This window comes from Acomys russatus, chromosome 20 (assembly GCF_903995435.1).
Source record: "Acomys russatus chromosome 20, mAcoRus1.1, whole genome shotgun sequence".
NCBI classification, from domain to species: domain Eukaryota; kingdom Metazoa; phylum Chordata; class Mammalia; order Rodentia; family Muridae; genus Acomys; species Acomys russatus.
The window spans coordinates 13,039,245-13,058,177 of NC_067156.1; the positions used below are offsets into that span (position 1 = coordinate 13,039,245).

The following is an 18,933-nucleotide window of genomic DNA, read 5'->3' on the forward strand; positions in this document are numbered from 1 at the left end:
GAGGATGGGAGTGCTACCGGTCTTTGCATTGTGAGCCCTTTGATTAATGAGTTGCTTGTGCGGCTGGCATCATTTTTGCATTAGCGTATCTGGCAATATGTTCCCATAGATAAGCTCATTAAAATTGTTTGCATTGTTTGATAAGGATAACAATGTGATGCAGAATGCGGTGCGGTCCTAGGCAGCTCAAGGCCCGACTAACAGGCAGACAGATAGCTTAGGGTGTATTTCCTCTGAAGTTCTTTTGTACTGAGATGCTTGTTTTTAAATGTGATCTTCACAACCACCAAACAGTGCTTTTGCTTTGAAGTAGAGCATACATACCTGTAAGACACATCCCTTTCTCCTGGTGAGCAACAGGAAATAACTCCTTTTAAAAATAAGCCTTCCACCTGCATTCTCACATTGTATTATGGGCCGAATATTCTGTGTTCAGAGTCTATGGACATATCACACAGTAGACCCCAAAGCACCCCACTTCCTTTCTCTTTGAACAGAGATGCCATTTGCTGTCTCAAAAAGGGGGTGCATAGTAAGATGTTAAAAATCAACCCTTTGAGGGCTGGAGAGATGTCTGCTCTTCCAGAGGTCATGAGTTCAATTCCCAGCAACCACATGGTGGCTCACAACCATCTATAATGTGATCTGATGTCCTCCTCTGCCTGCAGATGTACATGCAGGCAGAGCACTATATACATAATAGTAAATAAATAAATCTTTTTAAAAAAATCAACCCTTTCCCTGTCATCTCTGGCAGTTATATAAATACTTAATGTTAATTTTGGCTATGCCCATGAGGTCACCAAATCTCACGACTTATGGTTCCAATGAGTAGAGTTGGCACAGCATCCTCGTAGATTTCAAGTGATTATTATTCTTGTAATGTAAGCCACAGCGGTTGATCCCCAACTTCCGGGACTCACCTTTTGGGAACCCAGCTGTTTGAAAGCCCAGTCGCCTTCTCACTTTTCTCCTCTGGGAGCATCCACCTCAAAACCTAAAATAAGAATTTAAAAACAAACAAAGTAGGTTGCTTTGCAACTTCACTGATTTGAACCGTTCTTGTAGGCAATACATTTGAAGCCCTGGTTTCCTAAGTGACTCAGTCCCTGCCATGTCAGTAGCTGCTGCTCCTGGGATGGAGGGCACATTTTACCACGTGGGCCAGAGGAAGTTGCCTAGTTGGATTTTATTACTCATGTGAACCAACTCAAAGTGGTCATGGAAAACCGTTTGACAGAAAGGTCAAATGGGCTCTTCTTGTGAAAGGGGAAAAAAAAAAAACATTGCGTTAAAGTGAAATTGTCTTTGTGTTTTTAATTAGAAGTTGTCCTTCCAGTTGTTAAATTGCTTCTGCTTTGCTTTTTTTACTTCTTATAGTGGTGCCTGACATTACATAAAATCTAAAAAAAGGAAAACATGGGCTTTAGTAAAGATCTGACTAACTAGGTGGCTACAGTAGAAGCACCGTTGGGTTTGTATTTTATAGAATAGGGTTGTGGGGTACTGCGGTGAGAGACACCATGGGTTCAATGATGAAAGCTGCCTCTATGGTTCTGTTTGTGCTGCATGATATGCAGGACACGCTTGGAAACAGACACACGGGATGTTCCCCTCGGTCTGCTTTCTTTCAAAGTGAACGGGCAGTACAGCATAACTACAGCATATTTTTTTGGACAGACCTGAGAGAAGGGAAGAATGTGACACATTTTTCTGTCCAGGAAGCATTCCATCATTATTTTGGCATCCTGAGGCTGGAATAATGTAGCCATCTGATTGCTGAGGAAACTTGGAAGGCAATCTGAAAGGCACAGTGGAGATTCAACCAAGTCAAAGCTTGACCCTGGCTGCAGGCTTGAGGGGGCTCTCAGCAGTGAGATATGCCTGCAAGTTTTCTCTGTAGTCCCCAGGGGAACCTGAAGGTACTGCGGGCCCTGGCAAGGCCAGAAGCAATTCTGCTCCTCGCTTACTCCCTGATACCTACATAGACTCTAGCAGCTTTTTATCTCAGGTTCCTGACATTGCTTTTCATAAAGAAGAATATCTAGTCCTATTTTTTTTCCTCTTTTGTGTCTATTTTGCTTGCATGTATGTCTATGCACCACATTCTTATAATGCCAGATGAAATGTCAAATTCTCTAGGCCTGGAGTTACAGACAGTTGTGAGCTACCATGTGAATACAGGGAATTGAACCCAGGTCTTCTGTAAGAGAAGGCAATGCTTTTAACTACTAAACCATCTCTCTAGACCATGTAATTCTATTCTTTTTTGTTTGTTTGTTTTTTGTTTTTATAGAGACAGTGTTTCTCTGTAACCTTAGTTGTCCTGGAACTCATTTTGTAGACCAGGCTGGCCTCGAACTCACAGAGACCTACCTGCCTCTGCCTCCCTAAGTGCTGTGATTATAGGTGTGCACCACCACGCCCGGCTTATAATTCTATTCTTAAAGAGATGTGAAGTTAACTGCTAAGGCACTGAGTTCTATTCCCAGCAAAAAAAGACATGAAGGCGTGTAAACAGGGACAGAGGGGACACTTTCAGGGGCTTAGACTGGAGCACACCTCACCCTGCCCCCCATTGCAGGCAAGAGAAAATGGCAACACCTAGAAGGGATGATGCCTTCCCACAGGGACCGCTAACGTGCAAGCAGCCACTCTGTTTTCTCTTAGTTAATGCTTTCGTTTATTTAGGGTGGGTGGGTGCACATGCCACAGATGACAAACTTGTTTGAGTGTGTTTTCTCCTTCTGGGTATCAAACTCAGTCACTGGGCTTAGAAGCTAGCACCTTTACTGGCTGAACCATCCAACCCCCAGGGCCGAGTACCAGATTGTTCACAAAAAGAATGAGATGTGGTCCTGGCATAGACATCATAAGTCAGATATCAGTTCATGTAAACAGGGTCCATTTTTACAGCCTGAAGTCAAATAGGGAACAAATCATTATCAAAATGCCTGTGCAGTTTAATGAGAACAGCAAGCTCATCAGCCCTGTGCTGGAAATCACACTTGAAGCAATGAAATGCCAAAATGGCTCAGTAAAGCCATTTGCACACATTTCTGCATCCAATGCATGAGAGCGTCTGTGGCCCTCAGCTTCCCCACTGCAGTTAGGAGGAGTCCGTGGATTTTAAGAGCTGCTTAAAAAATAAATGTGGTGAGGGCCATGCGAGGTGACACTCTTTAATTCAAAGAGCGAATGAGTCGTGGTCTGGATCTCCCTGGAGAGGCTACTGCCTACAGCTCTGTTCCACACAGATGCCGGTCGGAAGTGAGATTTATTAACTGGCCTTCTGCCGGGGCTGCACATCCTTGTTTGCATACTCCAGGCTTTTGAGAAGGAGTGTACAGAGAGGGCTGTCTCAGAACGGGTGTTCCAGCATGCAGCCACGGTGGCTCGCGTGTCTGGATGGCCCCAGGAAGTGAACTGGAAATCAAAGTACAAGTGCAGTTATAAGCCCAAAATATTCTAGAACATTCTAGAACATCCAGCCTTGGCTAGGGTTGTTTTGTTTTGTTTTGTTTTGTTTTGTTTTAAGGCAAGCTCTTGTTTCGGAACATAGAAAATATCCTGTGTGGAGATCTAGAAAATATAGGATTTGTGAAATGCGTTCCAGGCCGTAGAAGCTGTGGTGCTAGGCCTCACAACAGCAGGATGTAGATTTCAAATGATATCCCCAGAACAGCAGAGACACACACCACAGGTCTACCCTCACCTGTCTCCGTAATCTCTCTGTGGATTAGTGTCAAAGGAGCATTTTAGAAATACTGGTTTTGTCTTTAGTATTTGTCTTAGTGCTTGCAGAGCACAGGAGGCTAGTTAATGCTGTGCTCAACTTTGAGATTTGGTTTTGGGGCTCTCTTCAGATCCTCTATGAAAGGGATGTGGATGTTCGTGCCTTCAGGGAGTGGCTGGCCTGCTCTGTGGCCGCCTGTTTGCAGTACAGGATCTCAGCAGAGCAGTGGGAGCTCGCCCTCGGGATTCAGATTTGCTGTTCTTAGGGACCATGCGAAGCTGAAGATTCAAGGAAAGGCAATTACTGGGGTGATATAAATATTCCATCTGGCTGGGAAAATTCAATACATATTTGATTGTCTTCTCCAGCCAGCATCCCTGCTAGATGTCCCTTCAAGGCTCTTGAGTGCTAACAAAGCCAGGGATAGAAACAGCTCCTCCTGTATCAGATTTTCATTGCTGTCAGTGTTTTGCTTAGTCGACTAGCAGTAGTGGTCTGCATTTCCCGAGCCCACAGTGACTCAAAGTAAAAAAAGATATCCTTAGTTTGCAGTGAGAAAACTCAAGCCTTACAGTCAGCAGGGAACAGGAGGAGGGAAATGGCGGTTTCCTGGCTCAGGGTGTCTCTCCTGGTGGAGAAGCAATGGATGCAGCATGCCTCATAAAGGGACAGGGACTGAGGTCACCTTCCTAGTTAGCAGTCTGATTAAGGGGCTACTAAAGCACTTGAGCCCTTGTACCATCTTGATCCTCAGAAACCCAGAACAGAGTTCTTGGCCCATCAGTGTGAGAGATGCAGCAGGATAGATAGGTGTGGCCCATTTGTGTGAGGGATGCAGCTGGATGGATAGGTGTGGCCCATCTGTGTGAAGGATGCAGGAGGATGGATAGGTGTGGGCCACCTGTGTGAGGGATGCAGCAGGATGGATGGGTCTGGCCCATCTGTGTGAGGGATGCAGGAGGATAGATAGGTGTCGTCCACCTGTGTGAGGGATGCAGCAGGATGGGTAGGTGTGGTCCACCTGTGTGAGGAATGCAGGGGGATGGATAGGTGTGGCCCATCTGTGTGAGGGATGCAACAGGATGGATGGGTGTGGCCCATCTGTGTGAGGGATGCAACAGGATGGATGGGTGTGGCCCAGAAAGGTGCTCAGAACAATCTGAGAGTCATCCTCTCGATTGGAGGTCCCAGAAGTGACCTGAAGGTTTACCCTGTGAAATGTCAGTTGATCAAGTCTTAAATTTCGTTTATTTCACTTTCAAGGACAAATAGATTTGCAACCCTTTTATCAAAACTAGTATCTTCCACAATGAATTATGTTAGACTACATTCAAAAGCTGGATGTGGCGACCCATGCCGATAATCCCAGCATGGGGAGTTCACGGCTGGCCTCGCCTGTGGGAGCTCTGTCTCAACATGGAAAAGGAAGACAATGGTTTCAGACTGTCTTTTAGCTGTGTGACTATGAAATACAAGTATGAGCTGGTTATGTTATATTCAGGCTGTATCGTATGCACTGTTCTCTTCCTGCACTGTGTGCACACCCCACAGAACATGGTTCTGTGAACCTTACTTCTTAGCTCATCGTAGGAGTCTGCTTGTTTATCTTAGTATCTTTGGCCCTGGGTATTTGTTACTGTTTTGAGAGAATTCTTCCCAAGTGGAAACCCCCAGTTCACATATGCAATGAGTAAACAAACGTTATGCAAGTTTTGCATAATGAATTAAGATTTTTGTTAGTTGTGCCTCCAATGATAGACTGTTTATTTGAATGAAACTAATCAGTGAGGCAAGCCTGAGCAGACTTTTACACACCAGTGCAAAGTAATTTTGTTTATAATTTACCAAAAAAGATACATGTCTACACTTCCCATATCATTTCACCCCATGGTAATTGGGAATGGAGTCACTTGAACCAGAACAGACTTTCTTAAAAGTCTTTTCTTTCTTCTGAAGGAGGAGGAGTTGGTGGCAGTTATAGGGTGACTGAATTGATGGGGAACTTTTAGAGGTGGTGCCCCTCAGCGCTCAGCTAGTTGAGAAAATAGGGTTCAAACTCGGTCTTTCTTCCTGCTGTGACTACATCTAGCTTGATTCCATCAGGTTCAGTGACTGTGACACAAAAATTTGATTTTGGTCATGATTTTGGAATAGAAAAGGATGCAGTCAAGAGGTAAGGGGGAAAAATAATTTGTATGCATGTGTAGGCATGCATATGGACATGTAGCTGCACATATGTACACATGCACGTTGGCAAGACTATCGCTTCTGAACTCACTTTGGCATCTGTGACATCCGATGAGACAGAACTTGTGGAAATCTAAATTTTAATTGTGCACAGGGGACCATGTGTGGAAGTATTTCCTGCAATTTTGGCACTATGGATGCTGAGAAAGATGGATCTTGAATTTGAGGACAGCCTGAGCAACATAGCAAGGGGTGTGTGTGTGTGTGTGTGTGTGTGTGTGTGTGTGTGTGTGTGTGTGTGTGTGCATGTATATATAATATATACATATATTTGTATGTATAATTGACCTTGAGGCAATGCTGCTATTGCCTGAGCCGAGGTGACAGTGCACAATCTGTAACACCTCTTATTTTGCTTTACAATTATTGATTCCTTGTTCTTTATTTAGTGCCAGCCTGCCCTGGCAAAGCTCTGAGAGGTAATTTGTCAGAGATGCCAGAGGCTTGGACATCTCTGGGACATCTCTTAAGTTCACTGCCCACTCTGAATATGAACAGTGGTGTTCTTTGCTTTTGTGCTCGCCGTAGTAACTGCAAGGTTTTCACTTGGTGCTGGACAGATCACAATAAAGTGACACTACTGAAGTGGGCTTCTCCCCGCTCCCTTCCTTGTCACTCCCTTCTCATGCTAGGATGCCCAAACATGTTTCCAGCCCCGAAATAGTGAAACATTTTAAATTACCACCATTGACTTTTATACCGTTGCTATTATGTTAATATTTAAGCCCAATTTTTTTCTTCAGCAAACAAACTTTCTTCTATGTGCCAGGCTGCTCATGGGGCCCTTAAAATACAAGGGCGAATAGTGCCAGCCCCTCACTGAAAGTGCCTCGGCAGCAGCAAGGAGAGAGTCCTGGTGGAAGGGCCCAAAATGGAGAGGTTTCCACACATGGCCCCCGGGGAAGACCTATGTGTCTGTTTTATTCTGGGGTGTGGCTGACATTGGCTCACCAGATTCAACCAGACCTGGCTATCAAGCCCCATGGAGCTTCCTGTCTCCAGCTCCTCGGCTTTGAAAGTATAGACACACACTGCCACACTCTATTTTCTGTGGGTGCTGGGGATTAAACTCAGGTTTTTATCCTTACATGGCAAGTATGTTACCAACTGAGCTGTCTCTTTGCCTTCCTCGACCCCCACCTTCCATTTTGAAGCAAGATCTTATATAGGCCAGACTGACCTTATACCCAAGGCTGGTCTTGAGTATTTTGTCCTTCTATTTCCTAAGTGCTAGAGTTATAAGCATGTTCCATTCAGGCCCACTTAAAAAAAAAATGTTTGTTTACTTCTTTATTTTGTTTTCTTTTCCAAGACAGGGTTTCTCTGTGTAGCCCTGGCTGTCCTGGTACTCTTCTCTGTAGACCAGGCTGGCCTCAAACTCAGAGATCCACCTGCCTCTGCCTCCCAAGTGTTGGGATTAAAAGCGTGCTCCACTCCTGCCCTGCTAAAGTTTAAAAATTGCATATATTATTATATGTCCTGTGTGTGTGTGTGTATGTGTGTGTGTGTGTATACATGCGCCCTTTTGGAAGTCAAAGGACACTGTTGCTCCTTCTACCTTTGCACGGTGTCAGGGATGAATTTAGGGTGCCTGGTTTGCACAGCAAGTGCTTCCCCACTGAGCCATCACACCACCTAAGTACTGTCCTTATGTGGAGCACCCCAAGTCGCAGATCAGCAGTGCTCCCCCACATCTGCCTTGAGGTTTCGTTTTTTGTTTCGCTTTCTGCAGTGCGCGTTGTGCTGGTTCTGGTGGTGAGTCCAGCCTGCTTAGTATGCTCAGTGAATCTTAGTCTAACTGCACAGTAATCCTCTGTGAGGGTTATTTTTCAAGATCCTCTTTGTAGTTTCATTTTCTTCCTGTTTATTGAGCACCTGCTGTTTGTCAGGCACTGTGTGGGGTCCTGACATTGCACGAGGACAAGGAACTGCCAGTTTTCAGTCAGTCTGGCCACAGTCCTCTGACCTCTCCTCCACCTCATCTCCCACTTTAGGACTGTTAAACACATACACAGAGAGGGGGGGAGGGAGAGGGGGGGAGAGGAGGGGAGGAGAAAGGGGGAGAGAGAACGAATCAGTATCTGCCCTTAGAGTAACCCCTAGATCCCGTGGTGATGGCCAGGCAGCCGTCCATCCACATGGAGCGGAGTGTGCCTTCCTGCACAGGCAGCCTGCTCACCCAGCGGGCGGATGAAGTCTGAGAGCACCCCAGGGACACTGCCAGTTAAGAAGGAACAAAGGACAGTTCTGCACGCAATAATAACTTCGCCGTGGACCTGCCCACACCGTCTGTGGCCCTGAGATAACCAGAAGGACGCTGCTAGGAAAAGAGGAAGCAGAGGGGAGGTCCCGGGAGGGCGGGCTTCTCAGCAGCAGATGTGTGTGCACGGAGAAGGGCGAGCGAGGGGTTCTGGGGTCAGTGTGTCTGGCTTCCCTCACTCTGTCTGTCTCTCACTCTGGGCAGGGCCAATCTGCTCCTCCAGCAATTTTAGAGTACTAAGCTAACCTTGGCTGGGCGTGGCCCCAGGCAGTGGGCGTGGCCCAGGCAGTGGGCTTCCCGCCCCCCCTCCACCACTCCCCCAGGTCTCTTACTGGGGCCTGGAACTCATGTTTGGGTAATTGATTTCCTCTCCCTGGAATTTCTGAAGGGCCACAGCAGCGACTTCAAGATGTCCCCGTGAGCAGCACTGATGGCTTCTACTTCCTCAGTTCCCGTACGTTTCCTGTCCGGGTCTGGCACCTCCTTCCTGCCGCATGTTGTGTTCTGGTGAGATGCTCAGAATGCCCAGCCAAGGAGCTCCATGGATCAAGCATGGCTCTGGCGTAAGGGATATACTCCCTGGCTCAGCATCACTCCGAACTGTACAATCCAGGACAAATGCTTTCTGCCTTTGAGCATCATTTTCCTCCTGTATCCTGGGAGATAACAGCAGCACCCTCACAGGGTTATGTAGACTGAGTGAGCTGGAAGAGCACTTACACTGTTGCCAGGGGCAGAGTCAGCCCTGTTGAGAATGCTAGCTACTAGTCTGAGTCTGTGACTTTTTACCTCCCTTTGTAATCTATGATCTCTGTGTCCTCAATACCTGGCACGATGCGTGTCACATAGCAGATGCTTTTTTTTTTTCAGATGCTCTTTTAAAATCCCTCCATCGACTTCATTAAGAATTCATGGAGAAACAATAAGTTGCATCTATTTTAAGGGTACAGACAGATCAGTGGCTTTGGGTATCTGTCACCGCCCCCACATTCCTTGTGCCCTTTTCCCAGCCCGTATTTCTTCTGCCCACATCCCCAGAAACCACTGAGTCACTTTCTGTCACAACAGTTTGCATGAAATGGAATCAGGTGAAAGGCCGTGCTCAGTGTCTGGCTCTTTGGACTCAGTGTGATAGTCTGAGAGCCGCCATATTGTCTGTACTACAGTTGTATAGTTCCTTACTCCTTAGGGCTGAGTAATATTCCATCATACGGCATTACATACTTTGTTTATCCACTCACCAGTTGCTGTGATGCCTAGGAGTGAAATGACTGTATTTAACTGTGTGTCTGTGGGGTCAGGTGGGGAAGGGAGAGAGAAAGAGACAGTGCACCAGAGAACAGCTTCAGGTGTTCCTGGGGACACTTTGCACCTTGCTTTTTAAAGATGAGCTCTCTCAGTTAGTAGGCTATGCTGGCTGACCAGTGAGCATCTGGGATCCTCCTGTCTCCACCTCCCCAGCCCAGCGATTAGAAACATCTGCCATGCCCTATAGCTGGCCCTCTATGTGCCTGTTGAGACTGCTGGGACTCATTCTGCTCAGCAAGTTTTTTTTTCCAACTGAGCCACCCACTCCCCCACCCCACCCCTGACCCCCCACCCCTACCCCTGCCCCTCAGTGTTTACCCCTGAGGGCCTGTTACTCAGAGTGGTTGTGCCATCTCCCCCTCTCTCAGAGCCCTCGCAGAGTCCTGTCACTCTCCCAGACCTTGGCCATCCTTTACGGAGCTATAGAGGAGTTTTGATGAGGTTGCAAATTGCAATTTCTTGACGAGTGATGGCGTTGAGACTCTTTCCATGTGCATATTATTGACTGTTTGAATCCGTTCTTTTTTCTTTTTTTCTTTTTGGTTTTTTGAGACAAGGTTTCTCTGTGTAGCCTTGGCTGTCCTGGACTCACTTTGTAGACCAGGCTGGCCTTGAACTCACAGCGATCCGCCTGCCTCTGCCTCCCGAGTGCTGGGATTAAAGGCGTGCACCACCACCACCCGGCTTTGAATCCATTCTTTAATGGCATGTCCAACTCTCTAGCTCATTTGAAAAGGTTGTTAGTACAAGAGGGTGCTCTCAGCCAGGCAGTTTTGGTGCACACAAGGTGGAGGCAGGAGGATCTCTGTCAGTTTGAGGCCAGCCTGGTCTTCAGAGGGAGGTGCAGAATGGCCGGGACTACACAGAGAGGGCCTGTCTCGAAACAAAGCAAAGCAAGACAAAGTAAGAAGCATATTCTAAATACTTTGATGTCATCTTAATTTAGATTTGAATGCCTATGGGTCTTGTTTTTAACCTGTACATAAATCCTTCAAGAAGAAAGGCTGCTTCTACTGGCCTCTGTTCACCCATCTACAGCAGAAATGCTTGTGGTTATCTTTGAAGTGCAGGTTAAAATGCCCTCATGCAGAATGCCTGGAGCCGGAACCATTCCCGTTCTCCCTGTGTTCAGATCTGGGGGTGCCTTCAGAGTGCATTGCTAGGAGCACCCCTAGTCTGAGGCTCTCTGACATCCTGTCAGTGCCCCAACATGTTAGATTCTGGAGCATTTGGGATCTCAGATTCGGAGATTAGGGATGCTCAGCCTAAGCACATCAAATGATACTATCAATAGCTAGAAGATGGTACCTAAATAATTACGACAACTTAGAAAAACTACTAAATCTACTTTTTAAATGCCCTGTGAAGATGTTAAGTTTGGGAGTTAGGTTGTTGAGTTTTCTTTACTGTCTTGATAGACATGAAGTGTTCTTTTTTTTCTGTAGAGAACACTGTAATTATATAGATGGTCTTTCTTGTGTGTTGGGGTTCCGCATGTGTGAGATCAAAGGTTCCGCTATTAAGCTTAAGAATAAAATGTGTATAAAAATGTTTTTTTGGTTTTTTTTTTTTTTTTTTTTTTTTTTGGGTTCCTTTACAGCCAACTAGGAATCATTTGCCTGTCTTCAAAATCTTGCCTGCAGAGCTAAACAGTGGGTGCCTGTTGTGTAGTGCTGCTCTCGGGCCTATGTCCATGCATGTTGCCAGCCTCTGTACCCTGTCCTCACTTCTTATCCTTCCCATCCCAATAGTCTCCCTTTTCCTCTGGGCTGGCAGCTCTCAACCTGTGGGTCACAACCCCTCTGGCAAACCTCTACCTCCCAAAATATTTCTATTATAACAGTAGAAAAATTACAGTTATGAAGTTGCGACACAAGTGATTTTATGGCTGAGGTCACCACAGCACGAGGAGCTACACACTAAAGAGGCACAGCATTCAGAAGGCTGCAAACCGCTGCTCCAGACAATTTGACTTTTATTTCCTGTCGTCTGTACACATGCACTTTTTGTCTGCGACTGACCTAATTCACTTAATACGATTATCTCTTCCAAATGATGTAACATGTGGCTGAAGATAATTCTGTTGTGTATATAGACAATGTCTTTATCCAATCTTCCGCGGACGGACACCTAGGTCGGTTCCATCACTTAGCCATTGTGAATTGTGCTGCACTGGACACTGATGTGCACATGTCTCTGAGGTGTTAACTCAGCATCTTTAGGGTTAATACTCAGGCTTCATTGGTTTCGTTTTTAAAACAACAGCCCACTAAATGGCCCAGCCTGGCCTTGAATTCGGGACCCTCCTGCGTCAAGCTCTTAACTAGCTGGAACTGCAGGCCTGTGCCACCAGATCTGGCTTAATTTGTCAGCTTTGTCATTGCCTGTTTGGCTCTCCACTTAGTCCTAACCCCTGAGGAGAAACTACCTCTAGTTGACTCTGGAGCATAAGCAGAGAGGTTATCTGCAACGCTGTCTTGAGAGGGTGAGCACTGATCACTTCAGAATCGGCTCACACCAGCTACTGAGCCAATCCCTTGTAAACGCCAAGGATCCTGGAACTCAGAAGTTCACAGATGCCCTGGGCCTGCTAAGGAGATTTTGTGATTATAACTTATTTCCTTAGTCATTTTTCATTTTACTGCCAAACCTTTAAGGCCAAATTTCAGCCGCCTCTCGTGAGGACAGCAGCGTCTCACTCCCCAGGTAGAGAAGGAGGTAAGCTGTTTGCTCTGTTGGGATTGAGCCGGCTGTAGCCACTGAACAATGAGGAGATTCCACAGATCCTTTTGCTCTAACTGGGTCTATTTTCTGAGAGGAAGCAGAGTGTTATCAAACAGGACATCCTGTGATCCCCCAGTTTACTATGGTGCAACAGGCTTTTTTTTTTTTTTTTAATACTAGGATGGTCTCTTGTTTCCTTCCCTGAAATAAGGAGCCCAGCGTGATGATTTCTTTCGCTTTGAATCTCCAACAAACAACACTCTCCCAGAAAATGACCTCAGGACTCACAGATTGAAAATGTTCATGGCGTTTTATGTGAACCAGTGATGATTTAACCAGCTGCCATTTTTGCTGCCTTGAAATAATTAACAACATGGGAAATGAGCAGAGATGTTCTTTATTCTTTAGTTTTATTTTTCTTAGAGATTTTTTTTTCATTTGCACTGGTGTTTTGCCTGCATGTATGTCTGTCTGAGGGTGACAGATCTCCCAGAACTGGGGTTATAGACAGTTGTGAGCTGCCATGTGCTGGGAATTGAACCATGGGTCCCTAGATGAGTAGCTAGTGCTCTTAACTGCTGAGCCATCTCTCCAGCTACCAGAGAAATTCTTTAAATTAAACATATTAATAGAAAGTTCTGGAACTGGGTCTATTGTGATATACCTACACCCCTGAATATAATATAAACACTAATATAAACACCATCTGCAAAGACACAAAACATGTTCACAGGGTATTAACAGGCACGTGCTGACCTCCTTGGTTTCTGAAGGCTGCCATGGCAGACTGCTGTACCCTGGGTGCTTTAGCCTCTGTGCTCTCCCACTGGTGAGGCTGGCTGTGCTCTCGTGCCATGCTCCTCCCTCCACAGGCTCTATCCAGGAAAGAGTCTTGTCTGGCCCTCCCACTCTGTGGCCCCATGTGTTGTGTGGTCTGTAGTTTCAGCACTCAGCCTCTGCTTCCTCCTCCTCCATCTTTTTCTTGGACCATCTTTTAAAAGCATCAGCAGTTATCAGGCCCACCCTAACCTGGTGTCTTTCTCTTAACTAGTTCATTTATAGAAAGCCTGTTTGGAAGGTCCCATTCTGAGTTGCCAATGCATAGGACTTTAGGAGAAGGGACAGTCTTCAACTCTGTGTGTGTAGAAGACTGTATATGTTCATTGATTATGTGAGTGAACCAATTTTAAAGTGCGTGCCTGTGAAAATGCATAATATGTTCTGCTGTACATGCACAGCTTTTTTTTTTTTTTCTTTTCTTTTTTTGTTTTTTGAGACAAGGTCTCCTGTGGCTCAAGTTCACTGTGAACTGACAGTGTAACCAAAGATGGCTTTGGACTCTTAATCATCCTGATTGTGCTCCCAAGTACTGAATTACAGGCTTGCATCACCACGTCTGGCTACTTAAAAGAAACTTAGAAAGATAAGGATTATGACTGAGTGAGGAAATAATGGCTCATTTTTTCATGTTGGAAATTAAGCTTTCAACCTTGTGTGTGTTAGACACTGAATTAACTCTCAGCTGGAATAATAGATATTTAAATGTATAAATTTTAATTTAACTTAATTAATTAATTTTAATTTAAAGATTGTATATTTTTAAATGTTACTATTTCTGTTTTTTCTATAATGCAAAAATGTACAAAATTTGTAATGCAAAGATATTTTTAAAAGAAAACCCACTTTGACATTTTAAAAAGTCATTTGTTCTTTGCTTTATCAAATTATTATGAACTATTTAAACTTATTTAATAATTTCATTTTCTTAGTATTTATGCACACACATAAACATTTGAATGAATCTATTGGTGTTTAAATGAATTGGGTATTCATTGTGCTTAATATTATGCTGACTGTAACAGTAACTAAGGCTGAAATAATGTAAAATAACACAGTCATTGAGACCTTGATATGACCTCTGTGATGTCAGGTCTTTGGCTCAAATGTGAAAGTGGAAATAAAGTTAGGTTTATTAGTTCATGGTTGAATTCAAGACTAATTTTCAAAACATTTTTTAAAAATTTTCAGTCAAATTAATCCTGGGAATCAGAAAGTAGGCAGGGGGATGTGAGTACTTCCAGACTGACACTTTTCATCAATTCATATTGGCTCCAAAGCTGCGCAGCAGTTAACACACAGAGCCTCTAGACCTGACTGCAGCCTCACCCTGCCAGTCATTAATCAATTGTCATTTCGTCACCTGTAATCCCAGCATTTAGGGAGGCAGAGGCAGGTGGATCTCTGTGATTTCGAGGCCAGCCTGGTCTGCAAAGCAAGTCCAGGACAGCCAGGGCTACACAGAGAAACCCTGTCTCCAAAACAAAACAAAAAAGTCAGGTCTCGGGCTGTAGAGACCGGGTAGTAGAGAAGAATGCTTGTGTAAGGATCTAAGTTAGAATCCCCTGTGCCCTTGCTTAAAAACACTGGGTATAGCTCTGCGTGTAAGGAAAACACTCACCATAGAGACCTCTGCTCGCCCACAGTAACCAATGGCTCCTATTAGATCTTCCTGTTTAAGCCACTCCTCTTCTACTCTCCCCAAAGCCAGGGCCTTACAGTGCTTCTGGTTTTTTTTTGTTTGTTTGGTTGGTTTTTTGTTTTTGTTTTGTACCTTATCCAGTTTGAACGTGACATAGCTCCTTCCCACACAAATGCTCAGTTTCCACTCTTTCCTCTGAAAATGTGAGCACTAATACACCCTTGCTGGGAGTGGTGTGATTCAGACCACCACTAAAGTGAGAGAGGGGAGAGCAAGGGAATACTTCAAGGGGTGTGTGTGTGTGTGTGTGTGTGTGTGTGTGTGTGTGTACACTCAGGCAAGAGCGTGTAAATGCTGTCACTTTTGACCTGTAACAAGACTGAAGAGAGTAAAGCAAAAATAAAAATAAAAATACTGCCCATCTCGCCCTCTCTTTTTCCCTCCCTCTCGTCTCTGGTGTGGGTGAATTGGTGTTTCTCTAGATAACTCTGATATGAAAAGACTGTTAGTCTCCTCATTCTAGTAATGTTAAGTGAGTTTGTTGATTGAAAAGGAAGCAATGTTCTAATATACAAGCTGGCATTTGGTGTCCGAAACAAGAATTCGAGCAAGTTGGGCTGAGATGTGGCTTTAGCGGTAGAGCCCTAGCCTAGCATGTACAAGGCCTTTGGTGCTGAGCCCCAGAACTGCAAAACAAGCAGGAAAATATTCTTAATTTACTCTTCACCGTCAACTCAACAATAGAATTGCCAAGGCACCGTGCCTCTGCTGTCAGTGTGGGAGCTTCCAGGCTGGCTTAATCAAGAAGGGCACCTACCCTGAATGTGACTAGAACCATCTCATGGGCTGGAGTCCCCCAGAATGATCTAGAAGGGGGGAAGGGAAGGAAGGCACTACCTGAGCACTAGCATTCCTGCATTTCTGCCGCTTGACTCAAGGCTCTTCACAAGGACCCTCCCCTGAAAGGAGTTTGGTTTGGGATGTGGGGGAGGGGGGAGCTGCTGAGGTCAACTGGCAGAGAAGTAGTGCTTCCTGGCTCGAGTATACTTGAGCTATGGCAGTGACTAGAATTTCTATCCGTTGGCATGCTCAGGAGAGGTCTCTCTCTTTTTTTTTTTTTTCCATGTGTGGAATATAGACTTTGGTCTCTGGGGTTGTAGAACAGGTTTGATAAAGATTATAATGGAAAGATGTTCAACTTGCTGATTGCTGGCAACATGTGGCTCAGGACAGCTAGAACATTATGAGATATTTGTTGTTGTGGTGGTGGTGGTGGTGGTTGTTGTTGTTGGGTAACTTGACTGCACAGTTGTCAGTTTTAAACTTTGTACATGACAGGGTGACTGAGAGAAGCCCTGAGGAAACTTTCTCGCTCTGGGTAGGAGCTAAGCCATTGCTTCTGTGCTCTTCCCTAGTTTGAAGTGTTCCCTTTGCATTGAGCCTGCTTTGCAAGGAGCTAAGAGAGGATGGTCACCGGACAGACTTGGGATGAGAGTCTGCTACTCATTTGGACTCACATTTGCTGGAATATCTTTAAATGTTAGCCTGCACTTTACCTTCTCATTAATAGTCTGTTTTATTGTATTTCATTTCCACTTCAAAATGTTCTCACGTGTTTAAAAATCACTTTTACTATAATGAAGGTGCAGACGTTTGGGCAGGCACCAGGCACTGAGAGTGAGATACCAAGGTTATGTCTTAGGGATATGTTATTCTAAACACACACTCAAGATACCAATCTAAAGCTTTTTATTAGCTTTGAAAAAAATTATAGGCAGTAATGTCCATTTTTCTAGTCTCCCACAAAAAAAAAAGTAAATTGAGAGCCTTGGCTCCGAAACACATAGTAACTAGAAATGTAAAATGTGGCCGTTCCTAAAATACTAGCATGGCTTATGTGTTCCAGCTGCCAGGTGCTCCACGCCAGAAATCATTCCCAGCCATAACCTGAGGATATCTCGCCCAAATCGCCACTGTGCGGGCCTTTCTTCATGGAAACATATGTTTAAAAGTCACTGGTTTAAGTCCAGGATGAAGAACTCAGTTCAGTGCTTGTTCGGGCTGCAGAAGGAGTTCAAAGCTGTCCTGGGGAATTTAGTTCAAAAGTAAAGTGAGAAGGCTGGGAAGCTAGCTCGGAGGTGTAGAACCTTGCTAGCATACTCCAGGCCCTTGTACAAAAAATAAAAATAAAAAATAAAAATAAAATGAGGCCTTGATGCATTTACAAAACAGCTTTACCAGAGGCCACAACTGTATCTTCACTTGCAGTTTTCTCTTCTCTCCTTGTCTGGCAGGATGCGGGGTGGGGAGTGGGAGGTGGAAGTGGGCATGGCTTGCATTAAGACCAGCCACCCTAGTATCACCCCAGCTCCCGGTCCCAGACCTGCTGCTTGAGAGCTGTGACCACACAGAACCTGTAACTTCCCACCACCCTCCCCCCCAACCCCCAAATCAGGGCATAAAAGCAGCTGCAAGGCGACGCTGGGACGTCAGACTCCGTGTTAGCGATTTACTCCTACAGTAGATGTGGGTACGCACTAAACACTGTCATCACCTCGCCCAGTCCCCACGCTTCTCCAGCAAAGAAAAAGAAGTCTCTTGTGGAGACACGCAGGTGACCAAGTTTACCCAACCAACTGGTTAGTCTGGGTCTAGCTCTGGGTCTGGAAGCTGGTGCCCTGACTCCTGCCTAGGTCAGCGCCCTCCTGAGTCTGCTGGTCAGCTGGGGAGCATTTCATAGCTGCCATAAAGAATCCCCATTATTCATTCCCCCTGCCCCCTCTCTTTCTCTTTCTTCCTCCTCCTTTGTTTATACAAAAACCAAAGTCCTTTAGTCTGCTCATCCCTAATCCGCTCCCTGCATGCTGCCTCACAGCACAGGGGTCCGTCCCAACAGTCGCCTGCACGGTGGTATGATTTTGAGCATCCTACAGCTTTCCTTTCCCCACAAAACTCTCCCATACACTCCTGCGTTTAGCATGAGTTGCGTTTTGTGCACACCCCGGAGATGTGGCAGTAAATAAGATGTCCACTACAAAGTCTCTGCCATCACCGGGCTTGCCCTGGAAGGCAGGAGACAATAAGCAAGCAGGCCAATCACAGACTGCGTAACATCCAGTAGAACAGAGATGATGTAAGCGTAACAGGAGAGGCCACTTCCGGGGGTTGGCAAGGGAGGCTTGCTGAAGAGTTGACATTGAACCCAAAGCATGAAGTGCAGGTAATAGTGCCAAGTTCTGGACTGAGCTTCAGTGCCTTTGCCTAAGCCTATGTCCCTGTTATCCCTCAAGGCTTAGCTGGGAGCCGCCGTCCATCACTTGTTTCTCATTATGAGAAGGGTTAGAGCCGGCAGACTGAAGATGCTGACACAGGAGAAACGGCAGCACCTGAGCCCCATTCCATCGCCCCGTATTCTTCTGCTTTGTCTTTTGCAGTTGATTTTACAGTGTCCGGGAACAGCTAAGCGCGACCACCCAATGGTACCCAGTATGCCCGTGTCCTGAAAGGTTAACCAGAGGCCATGCTGCTGGGTGGGGGCGACTTGGGCCATGACTTAAAATTACTTGGGATCCTGGGAGAGAGCAAAGGTCAGAGTGACAGGAACAAGGCCAAGCAAGGCTGGGAAAGTAAACAGAAGGCATATGGAGGAGAAGAAGTGGATATAGAGCGAGCCAAGAGGGGGTAGGCGGGGCTGCTGGGCAAAAGTTGGTGCCCTGAGGAGACCAGCCAAGTCTTGTGGCATGGGAACAAGCCCTGGGTTATTGGAATTATTTTCAGAACATGGACAAAGCCACCCACTGCTCGGAACAGATGGATATTTAGGTGAATGTAATCAGCTGCGTTTCTGACCATATGAAGAGGCATGCGTCTACTGTATGTGTGCATGAGTGTGTGCACAGTATAGGTGTGTGAGAGATCTTAGCTACTTTCTCACTATATGAAATTAGCTTCCATTCACATCCCTGGACAAAAAGCCCTTTTAGAATTCTAAATTTTTTTTTTCTTGGATCAGAGTCAAGTTTCTGATTCGTTTCAGGGTCATAGATATTAACTTAATTCTGAGTTAAAAATCAAAACAACAACAAAAAAAATATCTACCTGTATTCGGCATCTGAAAGTCCCCTCCTTCTTGGTCAGTAACCAAATAGAGGACATGCACAGGACAGGTGATGAGAGCGC

At 45.5% G+C, this 18,933-nt stretch overlaps 1 protein-coding gene across 4 annotated transcripts in view; it reads left to right on the plus strand.

Moving 5' to 3' along the window:
• The window catches only part of Mapre2 (microtubule associated protein RP/EB family member 2), a 144,346-nt gene that overhangs the window by 52,846 nt on the left and 72,567 nt on the right, over positions 1 to 18,933 (plus strand). The gene's annotated exons all lie outside the window — the stretch shown is intronic.